Source organism: Hordeum vulgare, chromosome 6H, assembly GCF_904849725.1.
Source record: "Hordeum vulgare subsp. vulgare chromosome 6H, MorexV3_pseudomolecules_assembly, whole genome shotgun sequence".
Classification (NCBI taxonomy): domain Eukaryota; kingdom Viridiplantae; phylum Streptophyta; class Magnoliopsida; order Poales; family Poaceae; genus Hordeum; species Hordeum vulgare.
Window position 1 is genome coordinate 309,661,879 of NC_058523.1, and position 22,856 is coordinate 309,684,734.

The 22,856-nt window shown below is 44.6% G+C and overlaps 1 pseudogene; it reads right to left on the reverse strand.

Moving 5' to 3' along the window:
* Positions 1–526: 526 nt before the first annotated feature.
* LOC123405438 lies at positions 527–9,825 on the reverse strand (annotated as a pseudogene).
* Between the last annotated feature and the right edge of the window lie 13,031 nt (positions 9,826–22,856).

The window sequence follows — 22,856 nt, forward strand, 5'->3', positions numbered from 1 at the left end:
TTCGAGGAGGGTTTTGAAACACATGGATAGGAAGGGATTGAAGGAGAACGGGGGGATTGGGCTAAGCAAACCCCTCCTATCAAATGGGCGCTCGAGGATCTGTGGGGTTTCTGGACCCCCCGGGGATTTTCCTCTAAAACCTTTCCAATCCCTTTTAACCAAACGAGGCCCAATGCACATTTCACATAAAACCTCCTGCTAACAATTAGATACTCCCTCTGTTTCTTTGTATAAAGTGTATATGTTTTTTCAAAAGTTAACGAGTGCAAGTTTGATCATTTTTTAGAAAAACATATCAATATCCACAATACAAAATTTATATCACTAGATCCATCATGAAAAATAGTTTCATATTCTATCTATTGGGTATTGCAAATGTTGTTATTTTATTCTATAATTTTGGTCAAACATCCAAATGGTTGACTTGCAAGGAAATCAATACACCTTATATTCTGGAATGGAGAGAGTATGAAATAAGATTTGTACAGTAGCAAAGTTGTACTAAAATCAAGACATTTATTTGGGACAGAGTGAGTACTGAAATATTACCAATTGCACGATGATACAAACTTCAAAAATGCAACTGAAAACACTATACCACCAGATGACCTCTTCTCAGCAATCATGCTCTACCCATTATGAACTTACACAAAAAAAATATCCAAACCAACCACTTGTAGATGATAAGGATTAGGCCCGCGAGCACCCACATGCTGACTACTCCCAAAAACCTACAGAACATCCAACATATAAATATTTTTTTTCTCATAGATGTACTCTGTCGGCAAAAGCATTCAAAAGATGAACTAAGCATACAAGTTTTCCAATAGTCCCACCAACCAAGAGCTACAGACCTCCAAAGGCCGAGCTCCAAAAGCCAAACGCTAATCAGAGAACAAATCTACATCCTGTCTTGTTATATGTCCCACCAGGATCACGTTCTGAGTGACACATTGCATCTTCATAAATATGAAAATGGAGAGCATGTGAAGCAGTGGAGAACATGTTGCTTCAATGACACATTTAAGTTGCTGGCAGCATTCAAGACCCATGAGGCTCTTGGGCTCATCCTTGCAGTGCGAAGATACTACCCCCAAAGACCTACTAGTCATAGTTGGCGTTGAAGCAACGGCAAGAACGACGATGAAGCACGCAGACCAGGTCAGGAGATGGGAGTGCCGTTCTTGATTGTTATCTAGTATACCTGCAAGATGGATGATGATGAATGGCTTTTCGTATACATTAATATATGGCAGGAGAACACTTGTAATGCTAGCTTGTAGCCAGTCATAGCAGGAGTACGCATCTTTCTAAAAGACATTTAGTAAAAGTTATCTTTAGACAATCATTATATCATAAATACATGGTCATTTAGATTGGTAATATTATTGCTATATTTATGGTAAATGTTACTGTTATCATATTTGTATGCTTTATTATGTCGCTTGCCCCCATTTGTAAGCTAGTACGAACAATACTGAATATTGTACCACCGTATTACTTCTCAGCAACGACATTCTCTACACAATAAACATATGGAAGAAAAGATCCAAACTAACTACTTCAACAACAGAATGCCAAGATTGAATCTCACAACATAAACACTGTCATCCTTGATTCTTCATTATGAACACAAAAGTAAATTTGGACAGCAGGACGATAAGTAGAAAAACTAAAATAGCACAGATACTTCATAGTTCAGAATAATCACAAGGTGTTCAAGACATAAGCATCATCGGAAATGACATGCCATACTGGAGGAATTAATAAGTAAGAGAAACAAAGATAAGGATCAAACCTGGATATCCCCAGAATCCACATGCTGACCGCTCCCAAAGAAGTACAAACATCCAATACATATATGATATATAAATTTTGTTTCATATGAAGTATTCTGACCCAGGAGGGCAAAACATACAAAAGATGAACCAGTGATCCAAGTTTTCTGACACTAGCCAACCAAGAGCTAGCAGAGCCAGATAATCCCTCTCGCTACAGACCACCAAATGTCGAGCTCCAAAAGCCAACGCTCACCAGGCGAGGACAAATCTACATCATGTTACTGATCCCACCAGGATCAGATTCGAGCATGAGAACCATTCTCTTATTTAGTGACCTCCACTACAGCACCACCCCGCATCAGCGGGGAGCCAGACGGCGGAGAGTCCTGCAAGATATGTACGATTGTCTCTGCAGATAGTGTCTCATTCAGAACCTTTATTGCCTAGATAAACATCTCTGCTTCAAGGAACTCCTTTGTAGGTTGGTTCTCCAATCGAGCACGTTTAACCTCATTCTTTAATCGTGTAATGTCACGAGAACTATTAGCGGAAGAGATTGTTGATCCACTGGGTACCCTGGGCTTGCTCCTCTTACGGGTCCACTTTTGTCGATTGCCCTGCTAAAACTGCTGCTTCACATCTTGTGTGCATCAGCCTGCCCAGGCTCCAAGGTCCCAGATCAGCTCACCCCAGTCGACGCTATGCGCTAACTCCATCTTCACCTCCCACATCGCAGCCGACACATTCGACGGCAACATGTCCCTGCCGTGGAACTACGGGAGGATCCACATTTCCATGAACTGCAAGGCGGCGCAGGTAACCGTGGACGACCTCCTTGTGCTCCTCGTCCTGCGCCGTGGAGGGAGCACCTCCGCCGTGGCTTGTACGGCTGCCGTGCTGAGGAAGGACTTGCGGTCGACACTGACGAGGACGCGCCAGAGGTAGGCGCAGCAGCGACAGTTCTCCCGGTGGTAGGAGGCGACGAGATCGGAGACGAGGTCGTGCCGGGGGATGCCGTCCGGGAGCTGGAGCCGTGCGATATCGAGGAGGCCGAGGTGGCGGAGGGCGGCCTCAGTGTCGTGGTCGTCGGGCCAGCCATGGAGAGAGGATGACGGCTGGTAGATGTTGTACTGGACGGTAGGGACCTCCCTGGACCCGCCGCCGGCGCTGACCGCGGACGGCGCTGACTCCAGGGCTTTCTCGACGGTGGGGCTCTTCTCGAACCTGCCGCCGGCGATGACCATGGGCGGCACTGTCTCTAGGGTTTTCTCGGCGGTGGTGTTAGGGTTGGGATGAGATTTGCTGGGGATTTGGGGGGAGGGGATTCTTGTCACACCCTAGCTAAGGAAATCGGCAAGAACAGCCAAGAACAGGAAGAACACGATCTCAAATCGGGGAAAAGGAGGGGAAAGTCGCCCCGGCTAGGGTTGTATTGCTGTAAAGTGTTTGGTAAAATGCATAGAGCATAATAATTCATCGATGTCTATTACAGACCAGGTGGTAGTGGCTTTAAAGTCAGCAGCTAACAGAGAGAAAACGGCAACACGCCGGTAACGGAAACAGTACTGGAATCGCTACAGTAACGGCCACGAAAAAGGCATAGTAACGGCGAGCCACGTGAGCCGTCCGATGCGAGCCACGCGAGCCGTCCGATAACTGAAGGAGTTCCCTTCCTGCACTGCATCTTCAGGCCTGACAATGCCTCCTCGAGAAATCGAACTTGTCCTCGAGGAGATCAACGGCTGAACCACCGATCAATGGTTGCCGTAAAGAAAGCAGGGAACGCCTTCTTCATGAACGCGGCGTCTTCCCAGGAAGCTTCATCAGGAGGGAGATTAGCCCATTGCACAAGCCATTGGACAACCGACAAGTTGTTTCGAGGAATCTGTCGTGTCTCCAACACCAGGACTGGCTCAGTGAGGATCATCCCATCCGGCCGTACCAAAGGAAGATCCGAACAGGGTATAGCTTTAGGACCCACGTGCTTCTTCAACTGACTAACATGGAAGACAGGGTGGATGCTGGTGCTCTCGGGGAGGAGCAGTTTGTACGCCACTTGCCCTACTTTGGCGATGATGCGAAAAGGACCATAGAATTTGCTTTGGAGCTTGATGTGGGTGCGCAATCCAAAGGCATTTGGACGATACGGCTGTATCTTGAGGTACACCATATCTCCAACTTCCAAGATTCTCTCTATACGCTTTCTGTCCGCGTACTTCTTCATACGAGCTTGAGCAGCAGTAAGGTTTTCCTTCAGATGCTGGAGGAGTGCTTCTCTATCAGTGAATTTTTTTTGGGCCTCTTCAGTCATGTTATCAGGCAAGATATTCTTGCAAATGTTGGGAGGTGGATATCCATAAGCTGCTTCAAATGGTGTCTTCTGGAGGGAGCTGTGGTATGCTGTATTGTACCAGTACTCTGCCATAGCCAAATGTTTAGCCCATCGTTTGGGTTGCAGGGGGCTAAGACATCGAAGGTAATTCTCCAAGCACTGGTTGACTCGTTCTGTTTGACCATCTGATTCAGGGTGATAAGCAGAGTTGTAGCGCAACTGTATTCTTATGCCTTTGAAAATGTCCTGCCAGAGCTGACTAGTGAAGATACGATCTCTGTCAGAAACAATGGCTAGTGGAGGGCCATGGAGTTTGATGACATTATCAATGAATGCCTGTGCTACAGTCTGGACAGTGTAAGGATGAGACATTGGAATAAAATGGGCAAATTTTGAGAGTTTGTCCACTACCACGAAGATCACATCATATCCATTTGACTTTGGTAGTCCCTCAATGAAATCCATGCTCAAATGTGTCCACACCATATCTGGAAGTTGCAGGGGATCTAAGTATCCTGGATAGGGACAGTTCTCACCTTTATTTTTCTGACAGACTGGACAAGTAGCTACAAAATTGTCCAGTGCTTGTTTGAGCCCTGGCCAGTAGAAGATTTTCTTGATTCTATGGTAAGTTGTTTTCCTTCCAGAATGGCCCCCAATAGCAGAGGAGTGAAGAGCTGTTAATAATCTTGTTCTTAACTCCAAGTCTTTCCCCACATAGATTTTTCCTTTGTGCGTGATAATTCCAGAATGTAAAGTGTTCTGCTTCTCAGCATGTGTTGGTGATAGCAAGAGCCTTTCTATTAATGATTGACAAGTCTTGTCTTGAGCATAAGGTTTCTCCACTGCAGAGATCCATTGTGGTGTCACTACAGACATGGCCATAAGAGAACTCCTCCTAGAAAGGGCATCAGCAACAATATTTTCTTTGCCTTTCTTGTATTGCAATGTAAAGTTGAACTCAAGCAGTTTGAGCATGAGTTTGTGCTGGATGCTGGTTGTGATTTTTTAGTCAGTCATGAACTGCAAGCTTTGGTGATCAGTATTAATAATAAGATCATGCCCTAGAAAATAGTGTCTCCATCTCCTGAGAGCAGCAATGGTAGCAGGAGCTTCTTTTTCATATGTTGAAAGTGCAGCATTTTTTGGACATAGGGTGGAGCTGTAGTAAGCTAGAGGTCTACCCTTCTGCATCATAACTGCTCCTAGTCCCACACCAGAGGCATCTGTTTCCAAGGTAAAGGGTTCAGAAAAATCTGGTAATGCTAACACTGGTGCATTAACCATAGCTTGTTTCAAAGTGTTGAAAGCAGTGGTTTGAAGGTCAGTCCAACAGAAACTGTCTTTCTTTAGGATGTCATGTAATGGTCTAGCAATAGTTCCAAAGTTCTGGATGAACCTCCTGTAGTAACCACAAAGGCCCAAGAAACCCCTAAGTTGTTTAATGGTAGTAGGTATGGGCCAATCAGTAACATCAGTGATTTTTGCAGGATCAGTGGACACTCCCTCCCCAGTGATGATGTGGCCCAGGTACTCCACCTGTGTAGAAGCAAACACACACTTGGAGAGATTGACAAAGAGTTGGTGCTCCTTTAAAATCTGAAGAACAATCTGTATGTGCTCCAAATGCTCAGAGAGATTTTTGCTATAAATGAGAATGTCATCAAAGAAGACCAACACAAACTTCCTCAGGTAAGGGCCAAAAATGTTGTTCATGAGAGCTTGGAAAGTCCCAGGTGCATTAGCTAGCCCAAAAGGCATAACCAGAAATTCATAGTGTCCAAAATATGTTCTGAATGCAGTTTTAGGGATGTCTTGTTCATCCATCCTCACTTGATGGTAACCAGATCTCAGGTCCAACTTAGTGAAATAGGTAGCTCCCTGTAGTTCATCCAGCAAATCCTCAATCACAGGTATTGGAAATTTATTCTTGATAGTTGCAGCATTTAGTTTTCTGTAATCAATGCACATTCTCCAAGTACCATCCTTCTTCATTACCAAAATAGCAAGGGAAGAATATGGACTTTCACCAGCTCTAATGATCTTATCCCTGAGCATAGCATCAATTTGCCTTTCCAGTTCATTTCTTTGCATATGTGGTACTCTGTAGGGCCTGGAATTAGGGGGTGTTGCTTGTTATTTGAGAGGAATCTTATGGTCATGTGCTCTTTTTGGAGGTAGCCCTTTTGGTTCTTGGAAGACTGCAGGAAATTGTTGGAGAACCTCTTGAACAGCTGGTGGAACTTCCTGTGGGGTTGGTTGTTTTACTGCAGCATCTCTAATAAGATGCAGGACATACCCAGGTGCCCCCATAGCTAGCAGTTTGTCCACTTCAGGTGCTTCTATGTAAGTGGCATCAGCTAGAATATTACATGCTTTGATTGTCACTGGGATCTGCTGATCTATCATAACTGATATCTGTCTTGGGTTGTAGTGAAAAGCCACAGGACTATGTTGCTCCATCCAATCACTACCAAGTACTATATCATGTCCAGGTAGGTCTAGAACTCTGAACTGGTGTGTGAACTTGGTGTTGCCTGCAGTAAAAATGGTGGGTGGGACATAAGAACCTAACCAAAGTGTGCCTCCTCCTGCAACAGTGACTGCTCTTGAAGTGTCCTTTAATATAGTGGAGTTGGTAGACATGTCAAATTTGAGGCTGATGAAAGTAGAGTTACTTCTAGAGTCAACTAAGGCAATTCCTTGTTTCCCCCCAATCTGAACTAGAATGGAAATGGTATTAGCATTATCAGATTTCATGGCTTGGGAAGAAAGTGTCATACACAGTTCCTCTTGAGGTGGTTGTTCTGCCTCCTCTTGTTCTTCCATTTCCTCCTGCTCTTTTGCTTGTTCATTGGGGTCTTCCCCAGTGAGGACATTCAAAACAGGAGCCAGCTTACATTTGTGACCATGAAACCATGCATCACCACACCTCCAGCATTTACCAGGTTCTCTAGCTCTTTGGTTTGCTGGAGCAGGTTTGTATTCAGTTGGTTTCTCATATGCAGTAGTAGTGGACTTCTGGTAACCTGAAGTAAATTTAGCATTGCTAGAATAGCTAGTGGAGGCTTTCTTCTCAGCTGCTCCTTTTTCCAAGTCCACTGCCAGCCAATATGCTTCTGTCAAACCAGAGGGTCTAAGGGCTCTCACCTGAAATTTGATCTGAGAACGTAAGCCATTCACATAGCACCTTACAAACCAGCTTTCATCCATTATAGGATTATCCGTTTGCACCTCAGCCATTAGCTCTTCAAACTGATCAGTGTATTCTGACACAGAGAGGATTCCCTGTTTGAGGGTGTTAAATCTGTGAGTGAGCTCATATGAACTAGCTGAAGAAAATCTACGCAAGACTTCATCACAGAACTGTGCCCATGTTAATTGCTTTTTTAGAATGCTAGAGCGTCTCAGCCACACATCAGCTCTTCCTGTTACATATAACTGTGCCAGGTTAACTTTGAATTCAGCAGGAGCTCCAGCCATTTGGAAATACTTCTCACACTGTCGGATCCATCCAGCAGGGTTGTCACCATCAAAGGGAGGGAAATCAATGCGTGGGCCTTTGGTGATGCTCTTCAAAAACTGGGTGCGCATTTCCTGATCATACTGCCTCTAAAAATCATCCCAATTTTGACGTATTGCTGGTGGTTGAAAACCATGAAATCCTGGAGTACGGGCAGTTTTGTAGGCTGCCATAGGAGTCACATTGCCCGAGTGTGGTTCTGCTATTTGGTTGGCTCCATATCCTGGTGGGAACGTAGGTCTAGGTACCTGGATGGGAGCTAAGTGGTTTGGAATTTGAGTTGCGGCCATCCTAGTTTTTTCCTGTTCAGTGACAAGGCGTCTGCGAGTTTCTTCTGACATGGCGATCTCTCCAGTTACAACTGCATGTTGTGGTTGATCAGGTGAAGACTTACCCGGTTGCGCTGATCCTGATGCTTCTGTGGATCGGAGGGATTTAAGCACATCTGCCATGGTAGACAGCTGTGAGCTAAGGGTCGACACCGCCTTTTGTACTCCATCGAGGACCGTAACCATGGTGTCTTGCTTCAGGTTGATACTGTGGACATCCTTGCGCAGGGCACCTACTTCTCCTCGTAGATCTGCTGTCTCCTCACGATGCAGTAAGAAATCGCCCTTCATCGCGAGCAGATCCGCGACGTCAGACTCCTCCAAGTTGGACTTAGAGCGCCCCATTGTGGTGTCGAGATTTGCAGAGGGGAATTTTACTGCCGGCTGTACCGGTAACCCGATCTGACCTGAAGTGTCGCCGCCGCTTGCGAGATCGCCGCCGATAAAGCACCACCCGCCGCTTGACCTGGGATTTTACTCGAAGAGCGAGGTGCTCCCCCAACTAGTCGCGGACAACGAGCTGCCGTCGAATTTTCTACCGCCGCCGCGCCAACTACCCTGCCACCATCGCCACCAGAGAAAAGGGAGGGAGGGTGGGAACTACTGCAGCAGCTCCGATCTATCTCTTCTCCAAGGAAAGACTGGGCTCATGATACTAATTGTCACACCCTAGTTAAGGAAATCGGCAAGAACAGCCAAGAACAGGAAGAACACGATCTCAAATCGGGGAAAAGGAGGGGAAAGTCACCCCGGCTAGGGTTGTATTGCTGTAAAGTGTTTGGTAAAATGCATAGAGCATAATAATTCATCGATGTCTATTACAGACCAGGTGGTAGCGGCTTTAAAGCCAGCAGCTAACAGAGAGAAAACGGCAACACGCCGGCAACGGAAACAATACTGGAATCGCTACAGTAACGACAACGGAAAAGGCATAGTAACGGCGAGCCACGCGAGCCGTACAATGCGAGCCACGCGAGCCGTAAAATGCGAGCCACGCGAGCCGTTCGATAACTGAAGGAGTTCCCTTCCTGCACTGCATCTTCAGGCCTGACAATTCTTGCCTGTGTTGCCTGCTGGGATAGGGAATAGGTCGGGGGCGGGGGAGAGAGAGGGGGCGTGGGCTTCGGCAGCCGCCCATGTTGTGCTGTGTTGTGCTGCGCTGCCTGCTGAGGATGTGTGCCGGCGGCGGCGACGATCGCGCAGATGGATGTGGCAGAGACGAAGGGCCAGTTCTTTTGAGTAATAAGGTGCTCTGAAAATAAGTTACAGATAAGCTAATGCCCATGAAAATAAGCCATCCAATTCTTTTTAGTTCCTGTCCTCATATTTCAGGTGAATAGTCTAGAATACCCTTGAACTATAATTTAGGACTCAATCACAAATACTTAGCCAATACTTAGCAATAGGATATCACAATCATTGTCTTGGATACATATGACATGTTTATATCACAATCATTAATAGAATAATGTTCCTTTTTCTCACATTCCACATACATAAAAGAAAAAAAGGCTTGTAGGCAATAGTGCAAACACCTTGCACGCGCCAAATCGCCAACACCAGAGCTAGCTCAGCGGGGGCCAAGACGAAGATGCTGGGGGGCAAGCTCGCTGGAGGTCCGTTCGTCGCGGAGGCCACCTGCGTCGCCGCCTCGGAGCTCGTCGGTGTCCTCGCCCCAGTGGATCGAAGGGGAACATTGGTGGCACACGAACAAGGCCTTGGCGACGGCTGGTCCTTCTCTGCCTCGGGATCACGAAATCTGCTCGGCCGTACGACGTGCTGGGGCACCGGAGGAGGTGAGGTGGCGGAACGCCTACCATCTGTCCATGGAAGTAGTGGTGGAGGAACAGGGAAGGACATATGGCAGTGGAGGGATGTGAGAGGACATGTGGCGGCGGAGCAATGGGAGAGGACGTGCGGCGGTGGATCCTTCGGTCGCGATGACCGGCAAGGGCAGCGGCAGATCAAAGTGTGGCGGCGGCGGAAACCTACCGGGAGCTCGGGACGAGCTCTCGTCCTTGTTTGTTCTGTCCTGCATCGTTATGTTTTTTTTCTTCAATCAGATTCGTGGCAGGTCGCGTTGTGGCATTCCACCTGTAATTTGCGCTAGCTTCACGGGCAAGGACATATACCGCTTTGTGTAGTAACTGGCTTCTACGGGAAGCTGCCCTCCCCCAACTTTTTTTCATCGTGAAGGAAGTGGGGATGGAAATAAGGTAATCCCTCTTCTTCAAAACGAGTTCTTTTAGGCTTCTAGCTTATTTCCACCAGAAGCTGCCAGAAGATCCAAAAGAACTGGCCCGAAGGGGCGGTGGGCACTCGACAAGGAGGTCTCTCCCGTCTCCCGTCTCCCTTATTTCACCAATCTTTCAAAAAAAATTGTCATTTATAAATATATAAATTACTCATAAAAGTATTCACGTCCGACACTTCAATTTTTTACTCCCTCCGTTTCCAAATATAAGTCTCTTAAGGGTTCCCACTAGGAAACTTCATACGGATGTATATAGACATACATTAGAATGTAGATTCATTTATTTTCCTCCGTATGTAGTCCTTTAATGGAATCTTTAGAAAGACTTATATTTACGAACATAGGGAATACATATGTATTCATAAATGTTTCGAACAACAAGGGTGTTTTTTTTCCAATCAGAGAGCTTTACTCAACAAAGGAGCTCCTCGCATCATCAACAAATAAGCTTGTGAGCAGGAAAGAGGGTCTTGAATCAGTCCAACTTTCGGTGACCGTTGGTGTATAAGCAAATTTTGCACAAAGATGGGCCGGTATATTGGCTGACCGATTTACATGTTAAATATCAAAAGAAGAAAAAGAGGAAACTAGCTCTCCAATCTCTAACGGTATTGGTGCCACCACAGATAAGCAATAGTGACGAGTTTTCCAGAGATTAACAATCTCCAAGCAATCGGTTTCCATGATCACATGTGAGAATCCGTGCAGTTTAGCAAAAAACACCCCATCTCGAAACGCCATCGTCTCACCAATAAACGGATCAGAAACCCCGTAGTGGGGTTTACTCCATGCTCCAAGCAAGGCATTGCAGGAGCGCGCAACGCTGCCCGCACCAACCTGTTGGAAATATGCCCTAGAGGCAATAATAAAATAGTTATTATTGTATTTCCTTGTTCAAGATAATCGTTTATTATCCATGCGAGAATTGTATTGAATGGAAACTCAGATACATGTGTGGATACATAGACATAACATTGTCCCTAGTAAACCTCTAGTTAGACTAGCTCGTTGATCAAAGATGGTCAAGGTTTCCTGGCCATAGACAAGAGTTGTCACTTGATAACAGGATCACATCATTAGGAGAATGATGTGATGGACAAGACCCAAACTATGAATGTAGCATGTGATCGTGTCATTTTATTGCTACTGTTTTTCTGCATGTCAAGTATATGTTCCCATGACCATGAGATCATGTAACTCACTGACAACGGAAGAATACTTTGTGTGTATCAAACTTCGCAACGTAACTCGGTGACTATAAAGGTGCTCTATAGGTATCTCCGAAGGTGTCTGTTGAGTTAGCATGGATCAAGACTCAGATATGTCACTCCGTATGACGGAGAGGTATCTCGGGGCCCACTCGGTAATACAACATCACAACAAGCCTTGGAAGCAATGTGACTAAAGAGTTAGCCACGGGATTTTGTATTACGGAATGAGTAAAGAGACTTGCCAGTAACGAGATTGAGCTAGGTATAGAGATACCGACGATTGAATCTCGGGCAAGTAACATACCGAAGGACAAAGGGAATAATATACGAGATTAATTGAATCTTTGACATAGAGGTTCAACCGATAAAGATCTTCGTAGAATATGTAGGAGCCAATATGGACATCTAGGTCCCGCTATTGGTTATTGACCGGAGAGTGTCTCGGTCATGTCTACATAGTTCCCGAACCCACAGGGTCTGCACACTTAAGGTTCGATGACGTTTCGGTATAGTTGATTATGTATGTTGGTGACCGAATATTGTTCGGAGTCCTGGATGAAATCCCGGACGTCACGAGGAGTTCCCGAATGGTCTGAGACGAAGATTGATATATAGGAAAGGTGTATTTGGCTTCGAAAATATTTCGGGCATTACCTGTAAAGTGCCGAGAGTGGTGAATGGGTTCCGGGGTTTTCACTGGGGGGCACCCATCCGGAGGGGGACCAAGTAGGCCTAAAGGTGACGCGCCAACCCGTGGTGGGCTGGGCGGCCAGCCCAATAGGCCTATTCGGCCGAAATACAAAAGGGGAAGGGGGAATCCCACTAGGAAGGGGAGTCGTCCTTCACCAAACCGAATTGGAGGAGGACTCCTCCCCTTGTGCCGCTGGCCAACCCTAGGGTTTTTTCCGTAGGGCGCCACCCCTCCCTCCCTCCTATATAAGTGGAGAGGAGAGGGCCTAGTCGAACACAGAAGCCACAGAAGCCCCTCTCCCTCCACTAGTTCGCCATATCCCGTAGGTTGATTTGGTGGTGCACGTCGTAGCCCTCCCGAATCAACTTCTCCAACACCGCCGCCACGCCGTCGTACTAACGGAGAACTCAACTACCTCTTCGCCCCTCTTGCTGTATCAAGAAGGCGGAGATCATCATCGAGCTGCACGTGAGCTGAACGCGAAGGTGCCCTCCGTTCAGCACTAGATCGTGATTGAATCACGAGACGGTTTGCGATTTGGATCGCGAGACGATCGAGTACATGAACCACGTTTCTTAATGCTTCCCGTTTAGCGATCTACAAGGGTATGTGGATTCGATCTCTCCTATCGTAGATGATCATCACCATGGATAGATCTTATGTGTGCGTAGGAATTTTTTTGTTTCCCATGCAACGTTCCCCAAAAGTGGCATCATGAGGTAGGTCTATGCGTAGATGACATCTCGAGTAGAACAGAAAGGAGTTTGTGGGCGTTGATATTCAGATTGCTTCCCTCCTTAGTATTTTCTTGATTCGACGGTATTGTTGGATGAAGCAGCCCGTACCAACCTTACTTGTACACTTACGAGAGACCGGTTCCATCGACTGGCATGCAACTTGTTGCATAAAGATGGCTGGCGGGTGTCTGTTTCTCCTACTTTAGTTGAATCGGATTTGACAGAGGCGGTCCTTGGAGAAGGTTAGATAGCAACTTGTATATCACCGTTGTGGTTTTGCGTAAGTAAGATGGGATCATGCTAGATACCCATAGCAGCCACGTAAAACATGCAACAACAAATTAGAGGACGTCTAACTTGTTTTTGGAGGGTATGTTGTGATATGATATGGCCAATGACATGATATGATATATTTGATGTATGAGATGATCATGTTGTAATAGTTAAATATCGACTTGCATGTCGATGCTACGGCAACCGTCAGGAGCCATAGGGTTGTCTTTAATTATTTTGCGCTTGGTGATACTTTGCTTTATCGATAGTTCAGTAGCTTTAGTAGTAACAACATAGTTGGTGCGACAACCTTGATGGCAACATAGTGATGGAGATCATGGTGTTATGCCGGTGACGATGAAGATGATGTTTGTGCTTTGGAGATGGAGATCAAAAGCACAAGATCATGGCCATATCATGTCACTTATGATTTGCATGTGATGTTACTCCTTTTATGCACCTTATTTTGCTTAGGACGACGATAGCATTATAAGGCGATCCCTCACTAAAATTTCAAGATAAAATTGTGTTCTCCCTGAGTATGCACCGTTGCAAAAGTTCGCTGTTTCGAGACACCACGTGATGATCGGGTGTGAAGACTCTAGGTTCACATACAACGGGTGGAAGATAGTTTTGCACACGCGGAACACTTGGGTTAAACTTGACAAGCCTAGCATGTACATACATGGCCTCGGAACACAAGAGACCGAAAGGTCGAACATGAGTCATATAGTAGATATGATCAACATAGATATGTTCACCATTGAAGCCAACTCAACTCACGTGATGATCGGACTTGAGTTGGTGAATTTGGATCATGTGTCATTCAAATGACTAGAGGGGTGTCAATTTGAGTGGGAGTTTATTAGTAATATGATTAACTAAACTCATTATCTTGAACATTGGTCTAAGTAATCTTTGCAAATTTATGTTGTACACTACTGAAATTCAGAAATTTGTCGTCTGCCATGGAGGACGGCAATGAGGGGAACCACTGATGGCAAAGGCTTTGCCGTCGGTCAGCGGACGACAAAGTAGACGGCAAAAAAAATCCGGTGAAGAGGTTCTTTGCCGTGTGCTTTTGTAAAGCGGACGGCAAAGAATCTTTGCCATGAGGGGGCAGACGGCAAATAAAATGGGACGTCACATACTCCAACGACCCCGTTAAGTGTTAACGGCAGGCCTCCTCTCTTTGCCGTCTGCCATCCCTCATTTTCCATGTGGGGGCAGATGGCAAAGAGGGGAACTAGCCCCCTCTCTCTCCCCTCTTTGCTGTCTGCCATCCCTCCTTTCCCATGTGGGGGCAGACGACAAAGAGGGGAGAGAGTGGGGGCTGGTTCCCCCCTTTGCCATGTGGGGGCAGACGACAAAGGGGGGAACCAGCCCCCTCTCTCTCCCCCTTTGTCGTCTGCCATCCCACCTTTGCCATGCGGGGGGAGACGACAAAGAGGGGAACCAGCCCCCCTCTTCCCCTTTGCCGTCTGCCATCACCCCTTTGCCATGTGGGGGCAGACGGCAAAGGGGGGAACCAGCCCCTTTTAAATTTATTTCTTATTATATCCAGCATTTTTAATAATAATAAGGATATATATATATTTAACATAAATAACTTTCTTTCCGTACTCATAACCATATTAAAATAACTTTCATCCATAGTGCATACATATTATGCAAGTTGCATCCGTACCAAACCATATATTACACCAGTTTCATCCACATGCATACAAAGTTTCATATATATCCATATACTACAATAGTTTCAATACAAGCTTCCATGAAGCCATGGTACAAGAAATCATCTTCAAGCATTCCATCAATATAATCCAAGCTTCCCGTGAAGTGAATGTAATCTGCAAAATGAAAAATAAGAAAGTTAGAAGAATAAGACTAGATGAAGAAGTATATATAGGTTATTTCGGAGAGAAATTAGCTAAGTATAGGCCATTTAATAGCTAAATTAGGTGAATAGGTCATCTTGGAGCTACATAGCCTTATTATGTCATTTAGGAGAAAACTTAGCTAAGTATAGGTCATTCTAGAGCTAACTTGAATAAAAATATGTCATTTTGTAGCCAACTATGATTATTAATCCATTTTGACCTTATTATGTCATTTTGGAGCTAAATTAGTCATTTTAATGAGCTAACCAAGGTTCTTATGATGTTTTTACCTAACTATGCTAATTATGTCATTTTGGAGGATAATTAGCTAAGTATGTCTTTGTTGGGGAAAATAACCTACGTAGAAGAAGAAAGAGAAGAAGCAAGAAGAGAAGAAGCAAGAAGAGAAGAATAAGGAGAAGAAAAAGAAGAACAAGAAGGAGGAGGAGGAGAAGGAGGAGGAGAAGGAGAAGAAGAATAAAAGAAGAAGGACAAGAAGAAGAAGAAGGAGTAGAAGAAGGAGAAGGAGCTTCTCTCCTCCTTCTCCTTCTCCTTCTTCTTCCTCCTTCTCCTTCTTCTTCTTCTCTTCTTCTTCTTCTTCCTTCCTTTCATTTTTCCTCTTTCTTCTCCTCTTGTTCCCTTCTTCGGGCTAAATGAGCTAAGAATGCATTTTGGAGCTAATTATGTCATTTCGAGGATAATTAGCTAAGTATAGGTCATGTTTTATTAAATAGACCATTTTGGAGCTAACTAAGCTAATTATGTCATTTAGGTGGAACCCTAGCTAACTATAGGTCGTTTCAGAGCTAACTTGGGTAAAATAGGTCATTCCGGAGCAAACTATGCTTATTAAGACATTTTGGATCTAGCTAGGCTAATTATAGGCCATTTAATACCTAAGTTAGGGGGAATAGGTCATCTTGCAACTACGTAAGCCTTATTATGTCATTTAGGAGAGAACTTAGCTAACTATAGGACATTTTTTATTAAATAGGTCATTTTGGAGCTAACTAAGCTAATTATGTCATTTTGTAGGATTATTATCCAATTTAGTCTTTCTTGGATGAGTCTAAGCTACGTAGAAGAAGAGAAAGAGAAGAAGAAGTAAAATAAGAAGGAGGAGGAGGAGGAGGAGGAGGATAAGGAGAAGGAAGAGGAGAAGAAGAAGAAAAGAAGAAGGAGAAGGAGAAGGAGGAAGAAGGAGGAAGAAGAAGGAGAAGGAGGAGCTCCTTCTCCTTCTTCTCCTCCTTCTTCTTATCCTCCTCCTTCTCTTCTTCTTCTTCTACCTTCCTTTCATTTTTCCTCTTTCTTCTCCTCTTGTCCCTTTCTTCGGGCTAAATTAGCTAAGAACGCCTTTTTGGAGCTAATTATGTCATTTCGAGGACAATCAGCTAAGCATAGGTCATGTTTTATTAAATAGGCCATTTTGGAGCTAACAAAGCTAATTATGTCATTTAGGTGGAACCCTAGCTAACTATAGGTCGTTTCGGAGCTAACTTGGGTAAAATAGGTCATTTGAGAGCAAACTATGCTTATTAAGCCATTTTGGATCTAGCTAGGCTAATTATAGGCCATTTAATACCTAAGTTAGGGGGAATAGGTCATCTTGCAGCTATGTAAGCCTTATTATGTCATTTAGGAGAGAACTTAGCTAACTATAGGCCATTTTTTATTAAATAGGTCATTTTGGAGCTAACTAAGCTAATTATTTCCTTTTGTAGGATAATTAGCCAATTTTGTGTTTCTTGGATGAGTCTAAGCTACGTAGAAGAAGAGAAAGAGAAGAATAAGTAAAAGAAGAAGGAGGAGGAGGAGGAGGAGGAGAAGGAGAACGAAGAGGAGAAGAAGAAGAAAAGAAGAAGGAGAAGGAGGAGGAAGAAGGAGGAAGAAGGAGAAGGAGGAAGAAGGAGAAGGAGGAGCTCCTTCTCCTTCTTCTCCTCCTTCTTCTCCTTCTTCTTATCCTCCTCCTTCTCTTCTTCTTCTTCTCTTCTTCTTCTTCTTCTTCCTTCCTTTCATTTTTCCTCTTTCTACTCCTCTTGTCCCCTTCTTCGGGCTAAATTAGCTAAGAATGCCTTTTTGGAGCTAATTATGGAATTTCGAGGATAATTAGCTAAGTATAGGTCATGCTTTATTAAATAGACCATTTTGGAGCTAACTAAGCTAATTATGTCATTTAGGTGGAACCCTAGCTAACTATAGGTCGTTTTGGAGCTAACTTTGGTAAAATAGGTCATTCCGGAGCAAACTATGCTTATTAAGCCATTTTGGATCTAGCTAGGCTAATTACATGCCATTTAATACCTAAGTTAGGGGGAATAGGTCATCTTGCAGCTACGTAAGCCTTATTATGTCATTTAGGAGAGAACTTAGCTAACTATAGGTCATTTTTTATTAAATAGGTCATTTTGGAGCTAACTAAGTTAATTATGTCCTTTTGTAGGATAATTAGCCAATTTAGTCTTTCTTTGATGAGTCTAAGCTACATAGAAGAAGAGAAAGAGAAGAAGAAGTAAAAGAAGAAGAAGGAGGAGGATGAGGAGGAGGAGGAGAAGGATAAGGAAGAGGAGAAGAAGAAGAAAAGAAGAAGGAGAAGGAGAAGGAGGAAGGAGGAAGGAGAAGGAGAAGGAGGAGCTCCTTCTCCTTCTCCTCCTCCTTCTTCTCCTTCTTCTTATGCTCCTCCTTCTCTTCTTCTTCTTCTCTTCTTCTTCTTCTTCCTTCCTTTCATTTTTCCTCTTTCTTCTCCTCTTGTCCCCTTCTTTGGGCTAAATTAGCTAAGAATGCCTTTTTGGAGCTAATTATGTCATTTCGAGGATAATTAGCTAAGTATAGGTCATGTTTTATTAAATAGACCATTTTGGAGCTAACTAAGCTAATTATGTCATTTAGGTGGAACCCTAGCTAACTATAGGTCGTTTCGGAGCTAACTTGGGTAAAATAGGTCATTCCGGAGCAAATATGCTTATTAAGCCATTTTGGATCTAGCTAGGCTAATTATAGGCCATTTAATACCTAAGTTAGGGGGAATAGGTCATCTTTATTCTACGTAAGCCTTATTATGTCATTTAGGAGAGAACTTAGCTAACTATAGGTCATTTTTTATTAAATAGGTCATTTTGGAGCTAACGAAGCTAATTATGTCCTTTTGTAGGATAATTAGCCAATTTAGTCTTTCTTGGATGAGTCTAAGCTACGTAGAAGAAGAGAAAGAGAAGAAGAAGTAAAAGAAGAAGGAGGAGGAGGAGGAGGAGGAGAAGGAGAAGGAAGAGGAGAAGAAGAAGAAAAGAAGAAGGAGAAGGAGAAGGAGGAAGAAGGAGGAAGAATAAGGAGAAGGAGGAGCTCCTTCTCCTTCTTCTCCTCCTTCTTCTCCTTCTTCTTATCCTCCTCCTTCTCTTCTTCTTCTTCTCTTCTTCTTCTTCTTCCTTCCTTTCATTTTTCCTCTTTCTTCTCCTCTTGTCCCCTTCTTCGGGCTAAATTAGCTAAGAATGCCTTTTGGAGCTAATTATGTCATTTCAAGGATAATTAGCTAAGTATAGGTCATGTTTTATTAAATAGACAATTTTGGAGCTAACTAAGCTAATTATGTCATTTAGGTGGAACCGTAGCTAACTATAGGTCGTTTAGGAGCTAAATTGGGTAAAATAGGTCATTCCGAAGCAAACTATGCTTATTAAGCCATTTGGATCTAGCTAGGCTAATTATAGGCCATTTAATACCTAAGTTAGGGGGAATAGGTCATCTTGGAGCCACATAAGCCTTATTATGTCATTTAGGAGAGAACTTAGCTAACTATAGGTCATTTGTTTTATTAAATAGGTCATTTTGGAGCTAACTAAGCTAATTATGTCATTTTGTAGGATAATTAGCCAATTTAGTCATTTTGGAGCTAACTAAGCTAATTATGTCATTTAGATGGAAGTCTAGCTATTTTTTATTAAAACACTAGAAATAACATACCATCATCGTCATCACGGCGGTGAAGCACGGTGGCTCTGGCTTGTTTCACCTGGAGAAGGCTGCCCTGGAGAAGGCTCCAATGTAGAAGGGTCGTGCGATGCGTTTCGGGAGATATTCTGCACCAAACATCGTTTGCAATGTGTCGTTAGCATGAGGACACTCTTAAGATCACTGCACTAAAATGAAACTCACCGTCCCCGCCACGTTAATGACTAGCATCGGCGGAGGGACTTGGCCGCTCTTCTCGCACATAGACTGTACATTTGGTTTCGACAAGTCAATTTATTTATTTATTAATGAAACGGACATTCAAATGCAAGATTTGACATAACATGAAGAAGAAACTTACCACGAAGAGCTCGTATATGGCCCTGTTAGACGCATCATTCCGTGCCCTCTCCGCCTCCACCAATGCAGTCGTCCTCTCCTCCAGCTCCCTAATCTCCTTATCCTTCTCCTCCATAGCCGCCTGCATTGTCTCTCTCTCTCTTTCTGAATAGCAGCCTGCAACACAACTCATTGTTAGCAATGTAATCATATTGGTTCCAACGCACAACATAATGCGTAAAGATAGTTGAGTCCATTAAACTAACCTCGATGGCGAGCTCGACTGGCCGTGGACGACGTGTTATCTTCGGACAAAAGCTCGTATGGCCTGCCCTTTGTCTGCCGGAGAGTGTTAGGACAACGTATAAGGCCGTCTCCAATGGCGATCGAGCCATGGGGCCTCCCGTTGCCAGCTATCATCACCAGCTCTGGATCGATAGGCCCATCGCTCGGGTTAAAGTCCCCCCTTTCCTCGCCTTCCCGTGATCTCTGTACTTCACGAGCTTGTGATGGGAGGAGATGTTGGTGAAGTTTTTTGGATGCTCGAGGTTAGACTCAGAGAATGCCTTGACCTTCTTGTACGAGGCAGTATGGGCCATCGCATACAAGTCGTACATCTGTGGCACCTCCGTATTATGTGACGCGCCTAAAAGAGAGAGAGAGGAAAATTGTATTAGTAAAGGGCTCAAGATAGCATTAAGAATGAATTGCATGAGGCAGAAAGCAAACCACATACCCAGTTCTCGCCTAATTGGATTAAGTTGATGCTCCCTTGATGGTGTGGCACACCAACCATTTTGCCACGCCTCTCCTTGGCGTTGTTGTGGATGGCCTCCCACGTTTCGGAGCACCACTGATCCACCAAGGCCTCCCAACAATCCATCTTATCCACAGACCATCTCGGGGGCACCTAAGTTAATAAAGAGAAATTTGAGCGCGTAAGAACCAAATCAAGGAAACTAACTACAAAGCCTTAATAATATGTAATTACCTTCATGTAATGCTCCTTCTCCATCTTAGCATCACAACACTTCGCCTTGTCAATCCTAATACACCGCATGGCATAGTAGTCTCGAACAGCCTGCACCCCAGCCTCGTGCCGAAAGTTTTGAAGTAGGCGGCGACATTCGGTTTCGATAACCTTTGCCGCGTCCTCCTCGTATCCCTCCTCACACCTGTAGTAGGTCTGCAAACGAGACAACACCGATTAGTACAATAAATAGCTATGGTTGATTTATAATTGTGTGAAGGAGAAATTACATAGAACTTTCGGATCATCATGTCCGCCCTCGTGTCGCACAAAACACCGTCGATCTCCACCTCCGGCGGGGCCGGGGCACCCAAGTAGTGCTCCCAGGTCATTCCTACCTCTCGCTCCCGACCGGGCAACGTAAAAAACCCTGGGAAGTTTTTACGGCAAAGCACACCAAGGACGCTGTTGGGCTTGCGGACACCCTTGGCAACAATCCAACCCCTACAGTATGACAAATTAAAGCCAAAACATTAGATATTTGAGAAAAAGTGAAGGCAAAAGGTTAAATAAGAGTAAACTAACTTACTTGTCCCCATTTGGCCTAATCGACCACCTCTGCTCGGGGGTCGCCGGCACGAGCGGGAGCCCCGTACTACCACGCTGGTAGACGGTAGCCCCCTCACCCAGATCCTCGTCGCTACCAGCATGACCACTTGGCTCAGCCCAGGTATCCCACTGGGTCTCTTGGGACGTACCCTCATCCCTGCTTTGCTCCGAAGTCGCCTGGAATGAAGCCTCTGGGACACAAGTCTTGTGGGTCGAAGGCTCGTCGACCCGAGGCTCGTGAACCGGAGACCGTGTAGCCTCCACCTCAGACGAATCCACCCTAGAAGTTCTGTGCTCAGGTGAATCAGCTTGGGGTGGTGGCGGAGACCGTATAGCCTCGACATCAGAAGGCGTGGAAGCCACCGCCCTACCTCTCCCACGGCCACGTGTACCTTTAGTACAACATAAATACCAACATGAGTAATAAAATGTATATAAATACCAATATGCATACAACATGAGTACAACATAAATACCAACATGAATACAACGTGTACCTTTAGTACCTCTCGGCTTCGCGGGGGGTCGACCTCCTCTCACGGGGGGTGCTCCTTGCAGAGTAGAGAGCAACGCTCTCCGAAGAGGCGAGGCAGGAATGGAAGTACCCATCCCATCACCCGCCGACGAAGAAGGAGCCACGGAGTGCTTTTGACCCTTTCCCACCATCTTTCAACACCTGTCATGACAAAGAGTAAATGAAATTAGTACAACATAAATACCAACATGAGTAATAAAATTTATATAATTTAAGTGTATCATCGTCATAAATACCAACATGACTAATAAAAATTGAATACCTAACATGAACTCAAAATTTATATATAGTATAATAGTTGAATACCTGACATGAACTAATAACAATCGTGCTCGTCTATATATGCTTCGGGGTCAATAAATGCATCATGATCATCACTATCATCAATAAATGCATCATCATCATCACTATCACGAAGAACATGTGGAAGGCCACCATTATGTAATCAGTCAAGAAGTGACAGGTCATCCGCAGCAGTAACCTCTTCTTCTTCCAGCTCTTCCTGTTCGGGCTCAGGGGTTAAGACGGATTCACTGTCGTTGTCTACTTCAATGTTCTGGGGTGAAGTAGAGCGGTTCTTGAAACGTTTCTTGGACATACGTGTTTCTTGGAAGAATTCTCCTTCATATGTGTCTGGGTTAATGTGAGGTTTGTAATCCTCTTCATTGAGGGTAGGTGGTCTAAAATGTGGTGGCACTTCATAAACGACATCCCAACCTTTGAGATTTGGATCAGTTTGGCAGGCCCACGGTAGATAGAAAACTTGTGTCCCCTGTTGAGCCGTAATATAGACATCGGGAACATCTAAGTGGGTGTTTTGGTTGATTTCGACTAGTCCTATATGTTCATGAGTCCTTCTAGTCTCCCTCGGCTCAAACCAATAACATTTGAAGACTACGACGGTCGGTGGGTTTTCACCATAGAATAGAAGTTCATAAATTGCTTCAACTCTTCCATAATACTCGGTGTCTCCTTCGCTGATAGCAGAGACAGAACAATTTGTAGTCTTTAGGTCAGGCATAGATATCTCTTTGCCAAAGGTACGAAAGTGATACCCGTTGATGTTGTATTTGTCAAATGAACGAACCTTATAGTCAAAACCATTAGCGACTTGTCTCAACTCGGCGTCCATAGACTCTGCATCAGCCTACAAGTTTAATACGAAAGAATGGATGCTTTAGCCGCAAATTAGACCAAGAAATCAAATGGGCCCTTAATGGTAATCAATTACCCTTTGTTTGAACCAAGAGATGAAACCGGGATAGTTGCCTCCATGCTTTGCGAGAAGCTCATACTCTTCGACGGAATCCTTTTTGATGACCGCTCCATCCGAGAATTCGGCGACGTATCGACTATATCAAATATCCTGGAATAAGAGTAGTTCAAAGCAATTAGAAGTTGCGAAACAATAAATTACCGAGAACTTACTTGATGTACGGCCGCACTTCTG